The sequence below is a fragment of the Lepisma saccharinum genome, chromosome 25 (assembly GCF_977018435.1).
Source record: "Lepisma saccharinum chromosome 25, izLepSacc3.1, whole genome shotgun sequence".
NCBI lineage: Eukaryota > Metazoa > Arthropoda > Insecta > Zygentoma > Lepismatidae > Lepisma > Lepisma saccharinum.
The window spans coordinates 1,409,223-1,432,546 of NC_139253.1; the positions used below are offsets into that span (position 1 = coordinate 1,409,223).

General features: G+C 35.6%; 1 long non-coding RNA gene across 2 annotated transcripts in view; it reads right to left on the bottom strand.

The window, feature by feature from the left end:
- Window positions 1-23,324, bottom strand: part of LOC145978627 (uncharacterized) — an 88,896-nt gene that overhangs the window by 40,798 nt on the left and 24,774 nt on the right. For both annotated transcript variants that reach the window (XR_014440727.1, XR_014440728.1), the window contains exons 3-7: window positions 17,097-17,207; window positions 14,813-14,839; window positions 14,081-14,101; window positions 13,656-13,676; window positions 5,386-5,406 (exon numbers count right to left, since the gene is read on the bottom strand). This is a non-coding gene — a long non-coding RNA (uncharacterized LOC145978627). The remainder of the gene's footprint in view (window positions 1-5,385; window positions 5,407-13,655; window positions 13,677-14,080; window positions 14,102-14,812; window positions 14,840-17,096; window positions 17,208-23,324) is intronic.

Genomic DNA, 23,324 nt, shown 5'->3' on the forward strand with positions numbered 1-23,324 from the left:
TTTCTGGTCACAGATTAATTTACTAAATTCCATTCAGCCAGACATGCCAGAACAGCAAAAAACTATTTTAGTAGCTCAACAGTTACCAAATAGAGTTAGAGAAGCAATCTTAAATCAACCTAATATTAGTCTTGGTACCGCTGCGGAATTGGTTGCGCGTCATGAAGCTTTGTATGCAAGTGCTGAAGGTGAAAGTAGGAGAGATGGAAGGCCTGTTGGTATTAGACAAGTACAAGTTGTTAATGAAAGTAAAAGAAATAATCAATCTAGAGTAAGCAATATGCAAAATTCTAATACAAGCCATGAGACTAATGTAAGGAATTCTGGTAATTTCAGGAGATTAGCCACTGATAATAATAGTAGTAATGATAGTAGATCTGGTCAAAGGTCTTGGAGAGTAAAACGTTTTCCATATTCTGGTAATAACTATAGAAATAGTAACTTTCGAGGTAGATACAATTATAGTAACCAAAATCGTATAAATGCTGATAATAGTAGACCTCGGTTTAGAAATACTAGTACAAACACTGTGTCACACGATGATGTTCAAAACAATCCTCAAAGAAATTAACCTAGATCTAGTACTAGGGAAGAAATAGAAAATGGTAATGGGTCTTCACTTAGGGTGAATGCGCCCTGGTTTGTGCCTGAACAACCTTTAAACTAGATAGTGAGTCTATTGTTATTGTGACACAGAATAGCATAGACGAAGATGAGAATATTGTGTCAGTAGCCAATCTTAATACTGAAGATTTAAGAAACAAACTTTGTAATGAAAATTCTAGTAAATCAAACTGTGAATCATGCTTTAAAAATGTATGTAGGGTAGATATTAATTTTTATGAAGACTTGTTAGAAGATGAAGCGAAATATAGTTCTAATAACTTAATGTTACCTGTAAACCTCAGGAACAAAGTCAAGAATACAACTTCTATCTTTGCAAATATTAATGGGATAGAGAGTAAATGCTTAGTAGATAGTGGTAGCGACATTTGTTTGATGTCAGAGAACAAATGGAAATGTATTACTAGCGAAGTCACCAGACCTAAATTAGAGCCAACAGAAGATATTATTTTGGTTGACTATTCTGGAAAAAGAAAACAGAAAGTACTTGGAAAATTTTGTGTGGATATAGAAATTGAAGATATTATGTTTTCTGTTCAGTTTGTTGTCGTCAAAGATTTGACAGTAGACATTCTTTTAGGTTTAGATTTTTTGTATAATGTAGAGGCTCTTGTAAACTTCAAGGAAAATTCTTTATTGTTACATACCAAACAAGGTGAAATGTTAGTTAAATTATTACCCATATCTTGTCCAACTTTTGATGTGAGTGAAGAGGCAGAGAGTAGTTGTCTTAATGTAACCCAAAAGCCAAAAGAGGAAATAACTGTTGCTAGTGTAGAAGATCTTAAATTAAAAGCTATGCACGCTGAAATACTCGTTGAAGATGAAAAGAAACAACTGTTTGATTTGTTACTTGAATTTAGGATGCTGTTTGATGAAAAACCTGGTTTATGTACTAAATATTAACAGCATATTGAATTAGATACAACAGAACCTTTAGTTTCTAAGCCATATCGAATACCTTATCATTACAGACAAAATGTTAGAGATCATATTCAAAAATTACTTGAGTGGGACATTATAGAACTTTCTGATTCGCCTTATTTAAATCCACTAGTAATAGTTCCTAAGTCTGATAGAAGTGTAAGGGTATGTACTGACTTCAGGAATATTAATCAACACCAAAAAGTTAGTCAAATTAGACCAATTAATATTGAAGAGGCATTACAAGGATTTGTTGGTAGACCATATGTATCACTGGTCGATATGTCCTCTGGATTTCACCAGATTTTGTTGTCAGAGTCATCAAAAAGTATACTGCATTTTTGTTTGAAGGTAGACAATACCAATACAAACGTTTAGTATTTGGTACATGTAATGGAGTACAAGCATTTACGATGGCAATGACCAAGGTATTAGACGACATTCTGTCAGAGAATGTTATGATTTATGTTGATGATTTATGCATTAGAAGTGAATCTTTAGAAAGTCACATAGAACATTTAAGAAGTGTATTTTCTAAATTAAGATAGAGTGGTATGACTGTACGTCTCAAGAAGACATTCCTCTGTAAAGAAAAGTTATTGTACTTGGGTCACATTATTGACAAAACAGGTATAAGAGTAAATCCAGAGAGAGTAGAGGCTCTTCTCAACCTTCCTACTCCGAAGGATGTAAAGACACTTAAAAAAATAATAGGTTGTTTCTCTTGGATGAGAAGATTCATTCCAAACTTTGCTACCATATGTACACCTTTATATGAATTGTTAAGAAAAGGTAAGAAATGGATATGGACTAAGAAGGAACAAGAGAGTTTTGATTTGCTCAAGCAAGAAATTTCTAATGATGCTAAACTATTTCATCCTGATCTTAATCAAAGGTTTTATGTCCAAAGAGATGCTTCTTTACTTGGCATTGGAGGATATTTGCATCAAATAATTGATGATGAGAAAAGAATAATAAGTTATGTAAGTCGTACACTGAAAGGTTATGAGAAACAATACACTATAACCGAGCTAGAATGTTTAAGTCTTTTATTTTGTATTGAGAAATGTAATCAATATCTTTTGGGTAAAGCATTTACTTTAATTTGTGATCATAAGTGTCTCACTTGGCTGAACCATTCGAAGAATTGGAACCCTCGCTTATTGCGTTGATCCCTTCAACTTCAAAAATACCAGTTCATTGTAGAATACTGCAAAGGATCTGACAATGGCCTAGCGGACTTATTGTCCAGACAATTTTCAGAGTCAGAGCCGATTTTGATGCACATCAACAATAATGTAAGGTTTAAAAATGAAGTATTAGATATACCTGTAGAGTTGTTAGTCCAAGAACAGTACAATGATAAGTTATTTCAACCTATTATTGATTATTTGAACAATTGTGAAAATGTAAATGTAAGTTTACCTCAAAGGTGTAGAAATTGGAAAAAGTTTTATAAAATATGCAATGGAATTTTGATGATAAGAGATTTTCACTTTGAGAACATCTGGAAAATATGGATACCTCAATCTTTCGTTTCTGTAATACTGAATTATCATGACAATATGGGCCACTTTGGTTGTGAAAAGGTACTCGGAAGAGTTAGGAAAATGTACTTTTGGCCTGGTATGAGAAAAGGTATTCTGAGTTATATCAAAGATTGTGAACTATGTATGAGAACGAAGCCGAGTAGACATCCGCCCCAGGGCATATTCCAACAACATTGTAACCAGGGTGAAACTATTTTGTTTTTAGATATACAAGGACCATTAATTAAAGGCTCGCAAGGAGAAAGGTTTCTTCTAACCTTACAAGATGCTAACACTAAATATCTGTTCGCTTATCCAATGAGGTCAGGTACGGCCAACAGTATTGTAAAAGCCTTGCTAGAAGGATATGTCAGGCATTTTGGCATTCCACACAGGTTGGTCAGTGATAACGCCACGGTGTTTCATTCTAACAAATATGTGGACACTTTAACAAGCTTAGGTATAAAATTGGCGTATACCCCAATATATCACCCTAGTTCTAATTTAGTTGAGAGAATTCATTCTGAACTCAACCGGCTTATGCGTGTGATTTGTAAAAACAACCACAAAGATTGGCCGAAATATATAGATGTAGTTGTAAGCTTATTAAATGATAGTGTACACACAGAGCTAGGATTTGCTCCCTCAGAGTTACAACTAAACAGAGATCTTAACTCATGTATTTTGAATCATTTTAATTTACCGCCTAATGAAATTTCTCTGTGGAAAGACAAACTATACATGGCTTTTGTAAAAGGTTTCCAAGCAAGGAAGAAAAGGAATGACAGGTACAACTTGCAACAAGAAAATAGACCTGATGTTAAAATAAAAGACCTGGTATTTGTAAAAACACATTATCTTAGCAGCCTCCTAGAAAATCGCACTAAAAAGTACTGTGAGGTCTATGAAGGTCCGTATATGGTAATTGACAAACAAGCAACTAATGTATACATTGTAATAGATTTGAAAACTGGCAATATCAGTGGTAACCATCACAGTGATAATCTAAAAATCTGGAATTGTTCCATTGAAAAAATAAGTTGTTATTTAAGCCAATTGGAAAAATTAAATCCAAAATTGTACAAACATTTGTTTTGGGTAGATCAAAGAAAGATTTAGATTTTGTTTAAATTATTTATATTTTTTGCCATTTTTATATTTTCTTTAACATAAATGTTGTTATATTGATTATACCCAGTGTATTTGATCATGATGTATACCAGTTTAACTGTAACTACACAAAGTATGAGTGTAGATAAGATAACAATGTGTAAATTATAAATGGGTATTTTATTTTGTAAAAATTTCACTTGAAGGAAATTTTTCTCCCAAGAGAGGGGAGTTATGAAAGTTGTATCATTTGATTAATTTTGTACTCGAGTGTATTGAGGTAGGAACGTCGCTGTGACGTGGTAGACTACCTCAGAGCTCCTCATGCCTCGTGGCTCGAACGAGGTGGAAAGGGGGCGGTGCTAGCAGTTAAAACGGCAGATCGCTTGACGTCGGACTGGGTAGCGGGCAGTGGCTCGACTTTTGTACGGGGTGTAATACCTGCAATTACGTGTTCGTATTGAATAAATAGTAAGTTAAGGAAACTGATTCTTATTACTTCCCGTCGTCATATAATATACAACTGTGCAGTTTTGGTTTGTTTGTTTTTTACCTTCTAGGACACAACATATTCAAAGTTAAATGATTAAAGGTAAAAAAAAAAGGTAAAGTGTTCCCCTGTGCATAGCACCACGCCATGAAGGCGTATAGGGGGTGTGGGGGTAACGCCCCACACTTTCTTGATCCGGTCGTGAGTGGGGGTGATGTGATCAGCATCACGCCCCTGACCGCCTTTACCCCCCAGGGTTTCCCCCAGGTACCCATGTTATTCGACGCTGGGTGGGCGCCGGGGCCGCTTTCACCGTTAGAAAAGTTCCCGGATTTGAACCGGCCGGGGATCGAACCCGGGACCTTGAGCATGGTAGTCAGACGCGTTACCGACTGAGCCACCGCGGCCATTTAATTATTAATATTTGTGTCTTCTAGTTCAAACCCCATTTTGTATTGTCAATTTTTTTACTTTACATGTGTGTAAAAATAGCCAGCAAATCTAATAAATTCAATTTGTTTCTAAAAACTACAGATTTCAAAACTCTCATTCAACACTATTGTGTTTGTTATTTATATCTATATTTTCGCAAACTAAGATATAAATGAATTATATTTATAAAGCCAAAGTTCAATCTTTCAAAAAATATTACTTATTATATAAAAATGAAATATAATAAAGAGCAGTCAATAAAAATGTGACCAATACCTTCATGACTGTGCGAATGTTCTAGAAAGTATTAAATATACAAAAGTAATTAATCGTGACATATATAATCGTATAATACAACTATATACATTTATAAATATCAAAATGCGTGACTTTCACAATTGTTATTGAATATATATATATATCATACATTCTAGTTCAAACCCCATTTTATATTGTCAATTTTTTTAGTTTGCATGTTTGTAAAAATAGCCAGCAAATCTCATAAATTCAATTTGTTTCTAAAAACTAACTAACTAACTAACTAACTCTCTAGCCTTCTTAAACCCGAAGGTTCATTGCTGAAGCAACACAGGCCTTCCATCTGTCCCTATCTTGAGCAAGATCTATATACTCTTTTCCATCCCTACCGATTTCCTTTAGGTCCATCTCGACGTTGTCCCTCCATCTTCGTCTTGGCCTTCCTACTGGTCTCTTACCATCAGGTTTCCCAACAAGAATCCTGTAAACTCCTCTTTCCTCTCCCATTCGTGCCACATGGCCTGCCCACCTAAGTCTTCTTGATTTAATTATTCTAATAATGTCTGGACATGAATACAAATTATGTAGTTCTAAATTGTGTAACCTTCTCCACTCACCTGTCTCCTCATCCCTTTTAGGTCCAAAGATTTTCCTAAGGATCCTATTTTCAAATACTCTCAATTTATGTTCCTCTTTCAATGTAAAGGACCAAGTTTCACACCCATATAATACTACAGGCAAAATTACGGTTTTGTATATTTTAACTTTTAGTTTCTTAGATATTAAACGAGAACACAAAAGTTTATGAAGAGAGAAGTAACATGCATTTCCTGAATTAAGCCTACTATTTATTTCCTCTTTAATATAATTTTCATTTGTTAATATTACTCCTAAGTATTTGAATTTGGAAACTGGTTCAAACGAGTTGTTATCAATAATTAGATTTTGATTATTACCTAACACTTGGTTTCGGCCTGTAAGCATATATTTAGTTTTCTCTTTGTTAACTTCCAAACCTATCTCTTTAGCAGTTTTGAAAAATATTTTAGCATTATTCTTAATTGTATTCACATCATCCCCCAGTAAGTCTACATCATCTGCATATGCTAACAACTGAGTCACACCATTTAATTTTAGTCCTTCTTTAGTTTCGTTTACCTTCCTAACAGCATATTCTAAGGCAAAATTAAACAGCAATGGAGATAATGCATCTCCTTGTTTTAACCCATCATGAATTGTAAATTTGTCAGACATATTAATACCCACACGAATTTTACTTTCTGTTTCACTGGTGCATATTTTTATCATACTAACAAGCTTCTTAGGTATTCCAAACTCTACTAATATATTATATAATTTATCTCTTTTGACCGAATCATATGCTTTTTTGAAATCAATGAATAGCTGATGGACATTTTGATTATATTCCCACTTCTTTTCAAGTGTCTGTCTGATGTGAAAACTTTGATCTGTAGTTGATCTGTTGCGTTTAAATCCACATTGATAATCACCTATAATTTCATTAGCATATGGGGTTAGTCTTGTTAAACGAATGTTAGATAATATTTTATATGTTGTTGAGAGTAGAGAAATTCCACGGTAATTATTGCAGTTCATTTTATCACCTTTTTTAAACACAGGAACAATTATGGATTCTTTCCACTGTTGAGGGATTTCTTCTTTATTCCATATTAAACAAATTAATTTATGAATTTAACATATTAATGAATTTCCACCATATTTAATTAACTCAGCTGGTATTAAATCAATGCCAGGTGCTTTGTTATTCTTTAGCCTTTTAATAGCATCTTTAACTTCAGTCAAGTTAGGTTCTGGAACTAAAGGTTCTGCTGTGTGTACTTCATTCACTTCTGATTTATCTCCTACATGGACATTTAAAAGGTCATTAAAGTAGTTCTTCCATCTATTTAGAATATCGTTAGGGTCAGCTAGAAAATCACCGTCTTTATCTTTTATCAAGTTTACTTTAGGTTGCCACCCCTTTCTAAACTCATTTACACCTTTATATAAATCTCTGATATTTTTATTTTTGCTGTTTGTTGCAATTTCGTTAATTTTGCTTTTCAAGTAATCTCTTTTTTTTACTTCTAAACGTGCGGTTAACTTCTCGCTTTATTCTATTATAATTGTTTAGATTTGTATCATCAGAGTTATTTAACCACCTAAGTCTAGCCTTATTTCTTATTTCTAATAGATTATGACATTCATTATCAAACCATGGCTTACTTTTTCTCGGTTTATGGTATCCTATACTTTCTTTAGCTGCTGACTCTATTGCATTACGTATGTGCTCCCAATTCTTATTTACGTCTGTTTCATTTATATTTTCATCATCATTTAAATCCTGCAAAACATCAAATCTATTTGACAGTTTAATTTGGTAATCTTTCTTAATTCTTTCATCAGCAAACTTTCCTGTATCAAATTTTATAACTTTTAGATTTTGTTGCTTATGATTTATCACTGAGAGTCTTTCTCTTAATTTAGCAATTACTAAATAATGGTCACTGGCAAAGTCAGCACCTCTATGTGTACGAACGTCAATTATACTAGTATGCCTTCTCTTATCAATGAGAATATGATCTATCTGATTATGAGTTTTACCATCTGGAGAACACCAGGTATATTTATGGATATCTTTATGTTTAAAAGTGGTACTTTTCACAATTAAATTCTTTGAGGTTGCAAAAGTAATCAATCTTATACCATTATCATTACTTAATTCATGAAGACTTTCTTTACCAATCGTGGGTTTAAATGTCTCTTCTTTGCCAATCTGTGCATTACAGTCACCTAACAGAATTTTCATATCATACTGAGAAAATTTATCAAAGACCTGTTCTAACTCTGTATAAAAATCATCTTTAGTATTATCATCTTTATCTTCCGTTGGTGCATGTATGTTTATTAAAATAATTTTACACCACCTACCCTGTAAAACTGCATATGATATCCTATCATTAATAAATTCTACTGTTTTAAGAGCCGAGATAATTCTATTATTTATGAAAAAGCCTGTTCCAAAATTATGATTTTCAGTACCACCATAGAAAAAAGTATAATTTTTAGTTTTACAATTCCCTTCTCCTGGCCACCTAACTTCCTGGACAGCTACTACATCTAATTTATACTTAACTATCTCATTAACTGTACACTGAAATGCCCCAGGCAGGTAAAGGCTCAGAACATTCCAGGTGCCTAATTTAATATCCTTATTCCTAATGCAGATTTTATCCTTAGTCCAGGGACCTCCCAAAGTAGTCCCCACCCGGAGATGCGAACGGGGGACTATTTTACCTCCGGAATATTTTACCTTGGGAACATCCATGGCCTTATATTGCTGATTCTTGACATGGATTTTTACAGTGCAGAGTTGTCAGCTCTACGCCTAACCCCCAATATGAATGGAGGAACTACTACACAAGACAAACACAAACACATTAGACAGCACAACTACTACACAAGACACACACAAACACATCACAACTATAACACAATATAAACACAAACACACCACAACTACTACACAAGACAAACACAAACAAATTAGACATATGAAGATACATGCTAACAATTATATTTTGCATCGTATTATTATCAACTAGATAACTAGCAACAACATGAGCGAACGACGATTTGTTGAAAGAGATGACAATATTCAAAAACCTTTTATAATGTAAATTCTGATTTCATGTTCCATTTTATCGACCATCGTGCCTTAGTGTTCAGGGGGGAGGGAATCTTGAGCAACAATTCGGATAATGAATTGGCAAAATTACACCAGACTAACCACTAACTAACTAACTCTCTAGCCTTCTTAAACCCGAAGGTTCATGGCTGCAGCAACACAGGCCTTCCATCTGTCCCTATCTTGTGCAAGATCTATATACTCTTTTCCATCCCTACCGATTTCCCTTAGGTCCATCTCGACGTTGTCCCTCCATCTTCGTCTTGGCCTTCCTACTGGTCTCTTACCATCAGGTTTCCCAACAAGAATCCTGTAAACTCCTCTTTCCTCTCCCATTCGTGCCACATGGCCTGCCCACCTAAGTCTTCTTGATTTAATTATTCTAATAATATCTGGACATGAATACAAATTATGTAGTTCTAAATTATGTAACCTTCTCCACTCACCTGTCTCCTCATCCCTTTTAGGTCCAAAGATTTTCCTAAGGATCTTATTTTCAAATACTCTCAATTTATGTTCCTCTTTCAATGTAAGGGACCAAGTTTCACACCCATATAATACTACAGGCAAAATTACTGTTTTGTATATTTTAACTTTTAGTTTCTTAGATATTAAACGAGAAGACAAAAGTTTATGAAGAGAGAAGTAACATGCATTTCCTGAATTAAGCCTACTTTTTATTTCCTCTTTAATATAATTTTCATTTGTTAATATTACTCCTAAGTATTTGAATTTGGAAACTGGTTCAAACGAGTTGTTATCAACAATTAGATTTTGATTATTACCTAACACTTGGTTTCGGCCTGTAAGCATATATTTAGTTTTCTCTTTGTTAACTTCCAAACCTATCTCTTTAGCAGTTTTGAAAAATATTTTAGCATTATTCTTAATTGTATTCACATCATCCCCCAGTAAGTCTACATCATCTGCATATGCTAACAACTGAGTCACACCATTTAATTTTAGTCCTTCTTTAGTTTCGTTTACCTTCCTAACAGCATATTGTAAGGCAAAATTAAAGAGCAATGGAGATAATGCATCTCCTTGTTTTAACCCATCATGAATTGTAAATTTGTCAGACATATTAATACCCACACGAATTTTACTTTCTGTTTCACTGGTGCATACTTTTATCATACTAACAAGCTTCTTAGGTATTCCAAACTCTACTAATATATTATATAATTTATCTCTTTTGACCGAATCATATGCTTTTTTGAAATCAACGAATAGCTGATGGACATTTTGATTATATTCCCACTTTTTTTCAAGTGTCTGTCTGATGTGAAAAATTTGATCTGTAGTTGATCTGTTGCGTTTAAATCCACATTGATAATCACCTATAATTTCATTAGCATATGGGGTTAGTCTTATTAAAAGAATGTTAGATAATATTTTATATGTTGTTGAGAGTAGAGAAATTCCACGGTAATTATTGCAGTTCATTTTATCACCTTTTTTAAACACAGGAACAATTATGGATTCTTTCCACTGTTGAGGGATTTCTTCTTTATTCCATATTAAACAAATTAATTTATGAATTTGACATATTAATGAATTTCCACCATATTTAATTAACTCGGCTGGTATTAAATCAATGCCAGGTGCTTTGTTATTCTTTAGCCTTTTAATAGCATCTTTAACTTCAGTCAAGTTAGGTTCTGGAACTAAAGGTTCTGCTGTGTGGACTTCATTTACTTCTGATTTATCTCCTACATGGACATTTAAAAGGTCATTAAAGTAGTTCTTCCATCTATTTAGAATATCGCTTGGGTCAGCTAGAAAATCACCGTCTTTATCTTTTATCAAGTTTACTTTAGGTTGCCACCCCTTTCTAAACTCATTTACACCTTTATATAAATCTCTGATATTTTTATTTTTGCTGTTTGTTTCAATTTCGTTAATTTTGCTTTTCAAGTAATCTCTTTTTTTACTTCTAAACGTGCGGTTAACTTCTCGCTTTATTCTATTATAATTGTTTAGATTTGTATCATCAGAGTTATTTAACCACCTAAGTCTAGCCTGATTTCTTATTTCTCTTAGATTATGACATTCATTATCAAACCATGGCTTACTTTTTCTCGGTTTATGGTATCCTATACTTTCTTTAGCTGCTGATTCTATTGCATTACGTATGTGCTCCCAATTCTTATTTACGTCTGTTTCATTTATATTTTCATCATCATTTAAATCCTGCAAAACATCAAATCTATTTGACAGTTTAATTTGGTAATCTTTCTTAATTCTTTCATCAGTAAACTTTCCTGTATCAAATTTTAGAACTTTTAGATTTTGTTGCTTATGATTTATCACCGAGAGTCTTTCTCTTAATTTAGCAATTACTAAATAATGGTCACTGGCACAGTCAGCACCTCTATGTGTACGAACGTCAATTATACTAGTATGCCTTCTCTTATCAATGAGAATATGATCTATCTGATTATGAGTTTTACCATCTGGAGAACACCAGGTATATTTATGGATATCTTTATGTTTAAAAGTGGTACTTTTCACAATTAAATTCTTTGAGGTTGCAAAAGTAATCAATCTTATACCATTATCATTACTTAATTCATGAAGACTTTCTTTACCAATCGTGGGTTTAAATGTATCTTCTTTGCCAATCTGTGCATTACAGTCACCTAACAGAATTTTCATATCATACTGAGAAAATTTATCAAAGACCTGTTCTAACTCTGTATAAAAATCATCTTTAGTATTATCATCTTTATCTTCCGTTGGTGCATGTATGTTTATTAAAATAATTTTACACCACCTACCCTGTAAAACTGCATATGATATCCTATCATTAATAAATTCTACTGTTTTAAGAGCCGAGATAATTCTATTATTTATGAAAAAGCCTGTTCCAAAATTATGATTTTCAGTACCACCATAGAAAAAAGTATAATTTTTAGTTTTACAATTCCCTTCTCCTGGCCACCTAACTTCCTGGACAGCTACTACATCTAATTTATACTTAACTATCTCATTAACTGTACACTGAAATGCCCCAGGCCGGTAAAGGCTCAGAACATTCCAGGTGCCTAATTTAATATCCTTATTCCTAACGTAGATCTTATCCTTAGTCCAGGGACCTCCCAAAGTAGTCCCCACCCGGAGATCCGAACGGGGGACTATTTTACCTCCGGAATATTTTACCTTGGGAACATCCATGGCCTTATATTGCTGATTCTTGACATGGCTTTTTACAGTGCAGAGTTGTCAGCTCTACGCCTAACCCCCAATATGAATGGAGGAACTACTACAGAGGACAAACACAAACACATTAGAGAGCACAACTACTACACAAGACATACGCAAACACATCACAACTATAACACAATATAAACACAAACAAATCACAACTACTACACAAGACAAACACAAACAAATTACTACTACGCAAAACAAACATACTAGACAGCACAACTGCAACACAAGACACATACTACACAAGACAAATAGAAACACATTAGACAGCATAACTACTACACAAGATAAACACAACCACACTAGACAGCGCAGCTACTACACAAGACAAACCCACATACAAGCACATCACAACTACTACACAAGAAAAACACAAACACACTAGACACCACAACTACTACACAAGACAAACCCAAACACACTACAGAGCACAACTACTGCACAATACACCCAAACACATAACAACCTCTACACAAAACATTACATAGTAACTTATAAATTTAATTGAGATTATTCACAGCAGTTTTTAATTATGCTTCCAAAATTACACCAGAGAGAAAATATTTTTGATTGATTCATTTATTTGGTCAATTTATGCACAATAAGGCTAATCGGGACTCGACCTATAGTTTAAAGTGGGATCCGAACCACTATGTACCTCCACCGGATATCGAACCCATGACCCCTTGATTACAAGGCGACGACACTACCACTGCGCCATAGGGGAGCACACCCAAAACATTTTTCATGTAGAACAACCACCAGTCACACAAAGTTCCAAAATATTGACAATGGTACTTTTTGCAAAACTTGGTTCGTATTCCTTTACAGGTGTCAGCAGTGGCGGCGATTAGGGGGAGGGCCGAGAGGGTGCAGTTGCCCCCCCCTACTTTTGGCCACTTTTGCACCACACTAACCTCATGTACCAAGGGAAATTAAATTGTCCTTGCCCCCTCCCCCACTTTTGCACCTTGGCCCCCTAGTATTGGAACCCAATAGCCGCTACTGGGTGTGAGTGATACAAATGTTTTCTACCAAGGAATAAATGTCTGCAATTTCAAATTGATAAAAGTGATGAACATTTTTCTTATATATATTATATTATATTATATTGTCAATTTTTTTAGCTTGCATGTTTGTAAAAATAGCCAGCAAATCTAATAAATTCAATTTGTTTCTAAAAACTACAGATTTCAAAACTCTCATTCAACACTATTGTGTTGTTGTTATTTATATCTATATTTTCGCAAACTAAGATATAAATGAATTATATTTATAAAGCCAAAGTTCAATCTTTCAAAAAATATTACTTATTATATAAAAATGAAATATAATAAAGAGCAGTCAATAAAAATGTGACCAATACCTTCATGACTGTGCGAATGTTCTAGAAAGTATTAAATATACAAAAGTAATTAATCGTGACACAATATAATACAACTATATACATTTATAAATATCAAAATGCGTGACTTTCACAATTGTTATTGAATATATATATATATCATACATTCTAGTTCAAACCCCATTTTATATTGTCAATTTTTTTAGTTTGCATGTTTGTAAAAATAGCCAGCAAATCTAATAAATTCAATTTGTTTCTAAAAACTACAGATTTCAAAACTCTCATTCAACACTATTGTGTTGTTTGTTATTTATATCTATATTTTCACAAACTAAGATATAAATGAATTATATTTATAAAGCCAAAGTTCAATCTTTCAAAAAATATTACTTATTATATAAAAATGAAATATAATAAAGAGCAGTCAATAAAAATGTGACCAATACCTTCATGACTGTGCGAATGTTCTAGAAAGTATTAAATATACAAAAGTAATTAATCGTGACACAATATAATACAACTATATACATTTATAAATATCAAAATGCGTGACTTTCACAATTGTTATTGAATATATATATATATATCATAAAATTTGATAATTCATTTCTTTCGCACATTTGATCTTAATATGACAATATTTTGGAACGTATAGTGCTTAATAATATACAACTGTGTAGTTTTGGTTTGTTTGTTTTTTCCCTTCGAGGACAAAACATATTCAAAGTTAAATGATATTAACTCTCGGGTTCGAGATTCAAATGACAAACCTGATATTATATATATATATATATATATATATATATTATTCTCTAGTGTATACTGTCAGCGAGATCTTTAAGTTCAGGAGAGAAAATAAATATTACCGTCTTAATTAAATTATTAATATTTGTGTCTTGTAATTCATACACCATTTTGTATTGTGATTTGTTTTAGTTTACATGTGTGTGAAAATAGCCAGCAATTCTAATAAATTTAATTAATTTACAAAAACTACAGATTTAAAGACTTACATATAACACTATTAAGTTGGTTTTTTAAATCTATATATACAAATATACAAACTGAGATATACAAAAATTATATTTATATTGTTAAACTTCAATGTTTCAAAAAATTTAATTAATAAATAATAATGAAATGTAATAAAGAGCAGTCAATAAAAATGTGACGCATACCTTGAGAATAGGGGTCTGGCAAATACCCTAGAAAGTATTAAATATACAAATATAATTAATCCTGACACTGTGTAATACAAGAAATAAATAAATTATAGTCCCTTGCCAGGAAGTAAAGAAAAATAACAATTACATCAGTTATTTTGTACTATTTCCACAGACAAAAGATGATTGTATAAATGAATATTAATTCTTCTTTCACAGAGATCTACCATTTGGGGCAAAAGTTTGAGAATTAATGTGAAGTTTTACGCTACTCATAACTAACTAGCCTACGTATAACATATTATGTAGATTTTAAACTTTTAATGGAATTAGTTGCATGTAATAAGGATTACGTTCATACTAGAAATTAATGATTCACATATGTCTTGTGAATTGTTTCAATAAATAACTCCAGATGTGACATGCCAACAAGTTCATGTTACTTTTCAACAACGTCGTCATAATGTCAGCAATTATATGCAATGGTTGGTGATTTTAAATTCTACTGGTTTCTGGTTGGATACGCGGTGGAGGTACAATGCACAGTCGTGGAGACACTATTTTAAATTAGGTCCAGTTCCGATTAGGCTTTGTCAATAAAGTGGACTTCAAACAACAATTCAATCAATTGGAGCTACTGAATCTTGTGATTCTCATCCATAATGCAATGAAAAGATTACTTGGGAGCAACATCACTTAATAATATTTTAATAGCTTCACCTTTCATCAGTTTATATGAAAATGTTGATTATGTTTGGGCAATTCCATTCCAACAAATTTACATTAATTTTTTTAATTAATTTCTTAGCACCTTCCTATATGCATCTCTATCAATTCATGTAATTTCATTTTCCTTGATGAAAGTTACTTAATTTCAGGGAATATTCCTCCCATATCTCAATTCTCAGCTACAGAAAATATATTTCTTTTACTTGTGACGTGTGTGACACTTCTGAGACATGACTTAAGGACCTTCCTCACTCCTTCAGGAATCTCTGTGAAATATATGGGTAAAAAGGTAAAGTGCTCCCCTGTGCATAGAACCACGCTGAAAATATTTTATTTTATTTTCACAAAACTAATTTACTAGACGTTTAGATGACTTTATTTTTTAAATATTAGAAAATACACTTTTCATAAACGTGAGTGCGAGGGGTGTTAAAAATTTTGTGACGGGATAAAATTTTTATAAATATATTCTTGAAAATAATATTTGTTTCAAAAATGTAGTAGGGTACTTCAGAGCTTAAGATATAGAAACAATTAATTGACAGAATTGGAACAAAATTAGTATTAATTAGTTTTCTTATGGTATATTACTATACTATAACTAAACTACATATAAATTGAGTGGAGACACTACATATACAATCCCACTTCTATAAAAATTAATAGTAACATAATTAAGTCTTGATTAAATACTAAACTATTAATACAGGGTGTTTACGGGCTGATGATACAAACTTTCAGGGATGGTGGAGAAGGGCACATGTAACAATTTCAGATGAGGAACCTTGGTCTGGAAACGACTTAGTCGAAAGTTATAAGCAAAAATCGGTGTATCAAGTTGTAATAGTTTTATTACCTGCACAAGTTTCACAAGCTGCTGCATTCACAACTGTTGTTCAAAGTGGCGTCCCCAAGCTTCGCTGCAGGCATGTCATCGTTGCACAAAGTTCTGGCGTACCCGTTGGAACAACCCCGGGGTCGTTCGAACAGTGTCACAGGCAGCGAAAATTCTTGCCAGGAGAACGACCCCGGGGTTGTTCCAACGGGTACGCCAGAACGTTGTGCAACGATGACATGCCTGCAGCGAAGCTTGGGGACGCCACTTTGAACAACAGTTGTGAATGTAGCAGCTTGTGAAACTTTGGCAGGTAATGAAAGCATTACATCTTCATACACCGATTTTTGCTTATAACTTTCGACTAAGTCGTTTCCAGACCAGGGTTCCTCATCTCAAATTGATACATGTGTCCTTCTCCATCATCCATGAAAGTTTGTATCATCAGTCCGGAAACACCCTGTATACTACTTCGCCTGAGGAAGATCCTTATAGAGGGTACAAACATAACATGTGAAGTGTTTTTAAATCTTAATACATAGCCTTGGTCAGCAAAGTTAGCGTAAAAAAATAATAGGTTTTGATAAAAGCCATGAAACTAATATTTGTAATATTAAATCCAAATTGTGCATAATTTTCCCTTTAATTTAATTTCATAAGTGATACTTGGAATAAAAAAAATATCCTTGTTTGTCCACTTTCACATATATAGAAACACGACGCCATGACACTTACCACATACTCTCCTGCATTCACCAAGAGAGTCATACAAATTGTATTCCCTACAATCTCCTGTGTGTTGGAAGTCTACCTCACAGCCACTGCTGGTACACCTCCAGCACAACCCTGAAACATTCGATAATGACATCTTATTTACATAACTATTTTGTAATTAAGGACTGTTATAACTTTATTGCTTTAGTATGTTTCTCTGAATAACGGAAAACAATTTAGAAAGGTATTTTGGAAAATTAAATATTATTTTGTTTATTGGCAAAAATGTTTTTGTAAGCCTTTAATTCGCCGACCTCCGTAGCGGATTGGTTATCGCAGCACACTACACACAACGTACACCAAGTCAAATGTCATGGGTGTTTGTTCTGAGTGTCCCTTCATCAATTACATCATATTTCATCCTCGCCTCCGCGAGTGGCAGAAAAGGGAAGTAAGATAAATTAATTCCATCAATCAAAATCTTAATAATTATTTGAGAACTGTTAAATTTTATATCAGTGTATTTTTATGTGCGTTTCACGATAAAGATTAAAATTTTATAACTAATTTCTTACGCATGTAGCATCTAATACTGTGTGAGTCTTTTAAAAGAGGCCCCGTGGAAAATCTGCTCCTTGCATGTAGGCAAACCTGGTACACCGAAGAGAAGAGCTGGGTAGAGAACAGTCCAGGATATCTGTGCTAAGCAGTTTAGACAACTTTACATAAACGTAAATGAATGAAACATCTCTTCTGTAAATACAGTACAGTGTGACAACAACCTACCTAGAGGAGGAGCTGGAAGTGTCCTCCGTTGACCTCGAGGCACGTGTGCAGACGATACCACATGTTCTGAAAAGCACGGGCGTGGACATCCTGCGGGACATCCTGGATAGCTGTGAAAATATTGTTCTGGAGTTCTTCGAGTGTGTGAGGGTTGTTGCTATACACCTTTCCCTTTAGAGCTCCCCACAAGAAGAAATCACAGGGTGATAAATCTGGAGAACGAGGTGGCTAAGGTTGGTTCGTGCCACGGCTGATGACGCGATCAGGCGGGAACACTGACTCAATGCGCGTGATCGTTGCACATGCTGTATGCGCCGTGGCTCCATCCTGCTGAAAGTAAGCGTTCCTTCGCTCATCTTCAGTCAGTTGTTCAACAAACACGTTGAATATGTTACTGATGTAACGAGCCGAGTTCACAGTCTCATGGAAGAACACGGGGATGATGCGGCGTGACGACACGGCACACCAGACACCGAGTTTCTGGGCGTGCAGTGGAACCTCCATGAACACGTGTGGATTGTCACCTGACCAGTGTCGCGTGTTCTGGGAGTTTATGTAGCCTGACGGATGGAACCATGCTTCATCGGAAATGAACAAGTAACCATCCTGCAGCACCTCCGGAGCAATATTGGACAGAAACTGATACGGTCTAGGTATTAAGCATATGGCTACAAGGCTTGGTCTTCACGTCCAGAAGAAGATAAATCATAAACAGATATATTCTGTGTAATGCTTGCTATATCATGGGTTCAATGTATTTGAATGTTTCGGACATAACGTTCAGTTTATATTAAATATGTTAATTGTTCACCGTCTGGTTTTTATCTTGTGCAACTTATATTAATCTACATTACCATGTCCTTCACTCCGAACCTATCAATTTGGCGCTGCGGACAGTGAACAGAAGATTTGAAGGATTCTAATCATATCGGCACGGGATAGTGACAAGTACGATTTCATGTAGAAAATCAACAAGACGGTGTTTTACAGGTAACATTCAGTTTGCTAATTTTGTTCACGCTTAAGCAAAAGCAAGTTTCAGTTACACATCGTAACTTTTATATTTTCCAGTTATTTCTATCAGTTAACGTAATTTGACGTTTCAACAACATGGCTCTCAACATTACATTCAGCGAATTTGCTGAAGAATATGAAGATATCGAGAGTTATTTCATGCGTTTTGATCAACTCTACCTTGCCCAGAATGTGGCAAATGAAAGAAAAGCAGCAGTTCTATTAGCAGTCATTGGTCCTAAGGCTTTCCAAGTACTTCGCAATATTACGGCTCCTGAAATGCCATATAATCTAACATATACTGTCATTCACGACAAAATGGTTCAGCACTTCAGGCCCAAAACAAACAAGTTTACAGAGAGGTTCAAGTTTCGAAAATGTATTCAGTCTCCAGGGGAATCCGTTACTCAATTCGTAGTGAGAATCAAACAACAAGCAGCCAAATGTGCGTATGAGCAGTATTTAGATGAGGCACTTGTTGAACAATTTCTTGTTGGTGTACAATCTGACAGTACTCGAAAAAGATTATTATCTGAAAGTGATCTTTCCTTTGCTAAATGTCAAGAAATTGCTTTGCATTGTGAATTATTAGAACGAGAAATTAAATTATTCTCGAATAAGTACATAGCAGATTCTGTGACTTTTGCCACCAGCTCAAGAAATTTAACGCGGATGAATCCAGATCGCCACACAGACCCTTCGACGAGTTCACGCCCGGGAGAAATGAAGCGGAACAGAATCAACCTCAGAACTCAACTGCTACCAAGCAAAATCCTCACTCCCAGTGCGGCAACTGCACAAAGAATCACCCACAAGGTCTATGTCCGGCAAGAAACGCAATCTGTAGCTACTGCAAACGACAAGGCCATTGGAATATACGATGCAGAAAGAAGCTGAAAGATAGAACCGTGAATAGAACGTCCAGTTCAACCTCACGGAGCACAACATCCGATGAGTTGTATACGTTCAGCTTCAACCATCTCAACACTGATGCGCTCGGTCATCATTCCACACTGGTTACTTCTACACAACACATTTTGGAGCTGCAATTCAGTTCGGATAGCTTCATAATAAATCTCGAAATCAATAAGTGTATTGTTAAATGTGAAGTAGACACTGGGTCTGCTGTTACTCTTTTCAACGAAAAGTATTTTGATCAGTTGTTTCCACACTATGTAAATGTAATTCTAGCCTACGATTACGAGGTGTAAACGAAGGATATGTACGTGTTACAGCACAAACATCCGTCAAACTATACTTAGACAATAGGGATTATACTTTACCTGTCTTTCTCTGCCAGGAGAAACTTTTATATCCATTGATCGGTCGTACATGGTTGGACATTATTCAACCATCTTGGAGGCGATTATTAGTTACAGCCAGTGTTCTTTCAACTAACACAGTACAAGGTACTATTACTAACACTGGTGCCGACGACCTAAGGCGAGAAATTTCTTCTAGATACGAGAAAATCTTTGATGGTGATTTGTCCAAGCCAATTGCACTTTATTTGGTCGATATAACACTGAGATCCAACTCTGCACCGATATTTCGTAGACATTACGAAGTTCCTTACGGTATTCGAGACCGTGCTCAGGATTCTATTCAAAATCTAGTGAAAGTAGGGTTATGGGAACCGGTCGAATATTCTGATTGGGTCTCACCACTTGTCGTTGTTACCAAGAAAGATGGCTCACTTCGTCTCTGCACTGACTTCTCAGGAACGGTGAATAAAATGACTGAAAACGTCAAGTTTCCCATTGCTAAAGTCGAGGATATTTTCTCTAAGTTGGCCAGGTGTAAATACTTTACGGTAATTGACCCTCAAATGGCTTACGGACAGTTGGAACTTTCTGAAGCTGCCAAACGCATCACTGTCGTCAACACACCTTGGGGATTATATAAACCTCACAGACTACCTTTTAGCATAAATATAAGTGGAGATCTGTTTCAAATGGTCCTAGCGAAGATATGACATTCCCGAAGTTTCCTTCTACTTTGATGATGTCATCGTCGGAGGTGAAACATTGCAAGAATGCTTCACACGCACGTGTGATGTCCTGAATCGTCTGGCCAAACACAATGTCAAAGCGAGCGCCAGCAAAAGCCAATTCCTAACCTCATCTATCGAGTACCTAGGATACAAGATTGACGTCACTGGTATACGGCCGTCAGACAAGAACTTGGAGGCCGTCCTAAATTCTCCACCACCTCAAGACAAATCACAATTACGTTCCTTCATCGGAATGATCAACTTTCATCGAAAGTTTGTACCGAACTTAGCTTCGAAACTTCACTTTTTACTTTCTTTACTCAAGAAAAACGTCTCTTGGAACTGGGACGATAACTGTCAACACGAGTTCGACAGCATCATGGCGGAACTTCGACAGGTAAATCCTATTGTGCCTTTCGACCCAACAAAGCCTGTTGTACTTATCACTGATGGCTCTCCTTTCGGCTGTGGCACGCAATTGTGTCATCGAGTTGAAAGCGGTCTACAGACTATCGCCTGCTCTTCTACCACCTTCAGTGAGACGGAGCGGAGATACTCCCAGGTAGAGAGAGAAGCTTTAGCCATAGTTCACGGTATCAAGCGATTTCACAAATTTTTACTCGGATACAAGTTCGAGATTGTTACAGACGCACGTGCTGTAAAGTTTATATTTTCTCCGGATCGAGCCATTTCGAAACATTCATCCAATAGATTGATGAGATGGGCTCTACTTTTATCTTCATACCAATATAATATAATTCATTCCAGCAAGGTAGAAGTAGCTGACATGCTAAGCAGGTTGCCTACGCAAACACGTGACACAATACCAGCTGGGGAAGAAGAACTTCATGCATATTTCGGGTCTATTGAAGACGCTGTAGCTCCTCTTTCTCGAGACTCAATACAGAACGCCACTTCAGAAGACCCACTGCTCTCATTAGTTGTGTCCTGTGTAGTAAATGGTTGGCCAGATCAACTCGACACGTCTACCGAACGGAAGAAGCTCGCACCTTTCTTCGAAAGAAGAGCTCAGCTTACGTACGAGCAGGGAACGCTCATGTGGTCGGGTAGACTTATCATTCCCACAGTTAAACGGAATGAAGTTCTTAGAGCTTTACACGATGGACACATAGGTTCACCTTGCATGAAAGAGTTATGTCTATCCAAATTTTGGTGGCCAGGCATGTCAGCAGAGATTACGGATTTTGTAGCGAGCTGCAATACATGCCGAGCTAATGCTCCTAAGGTCAGCAGCGGACCCGATTCTTCATGGCCTCTCGCTTCGTACGTGAACGAGAGATGGCATATAGACCATTTTTTCTTTGCAGGGCGTAAGTTCCTACTGATAGTAGACGACTTCAGCAAGTGGACGGAAGTATTGCCTGTACACACATTGGACACAAAGGAAACTATCCGCTGGCTTATGCAATCTTGCGCCACGCTAGGGATACCAAATACTATCGTATCCGACAACGGCCCAACGTTCACTTCTCTCGAATTTCGTAACTTTTGCCTTAAGAATGGCATCAAACATGTTACTTCACCGCCTTATCACAGCCCTAGCAACGGCTTAGCCGAACGATACGTTCATACTGTCAAAACCGCTCTTGTCAAGCTTATAACCGACAAACCCAATCTGAGCACGCTTGAACTTGATATGTGGATCGCCAACCTTCTTTTCATCCTTCGGAACACGCGACTGGGTGGAAAATGAAGCCTACCAGCACTTTCTGTCTTGAAACACCGACGCAGATTTTGGTGGGAACCAAACAATCTGCCTCTGTCGAGTGAATCTCCGTTCAAGCCGAGGAAGTTAGCAAAGTTTCAGAACGATTCTTCATCGAGATATGGTACTTTCGCCATCAACTCAGCAGTTTGGGTTCAATCACCTAAGCACGGTACTCCAAATTACATCCCAGGAGTTGTCATTCGTCGAATTGGGGATAGCATCCTCTACGAGATAATGTTGGAAGATGGTATCAAACGAGTGGTACATCCCAGGTGGTTGAAGAGACGTGTTTCACGTGACACTGCAGATGACGACGACTTCAACGTTACAATACCAAATAGAAATTCAACAAATCCCGGTGGAACAGTACCAGAACCTACCCCACGCAGAGCTGGATACCCAAGACCAGGTCCTAGCACACCTCACTCGTCTCCGAGAAGGTCTACCAGGATTCGCCGCCCACCAGATCGATACGGTCATCAGCATACCTGATTTTTTTTTAATGGGACACCTGGAGGGATGATACGGTCTAGGTATTAAGCATATGGCTACAAGGTTTGGTCTTCACGGCCAGAAGAAGATAAATCATAAACAGATGTATTCTGTGTAATGCTTGCTATATCATGGGTTCAATGTATTTGAATGTTTCGGACATAACGTCCAGTTTATATTAAATATGTTAATTGTTCACCATCTGGTTTTTATCTTGTGCAACTTATATTAATCT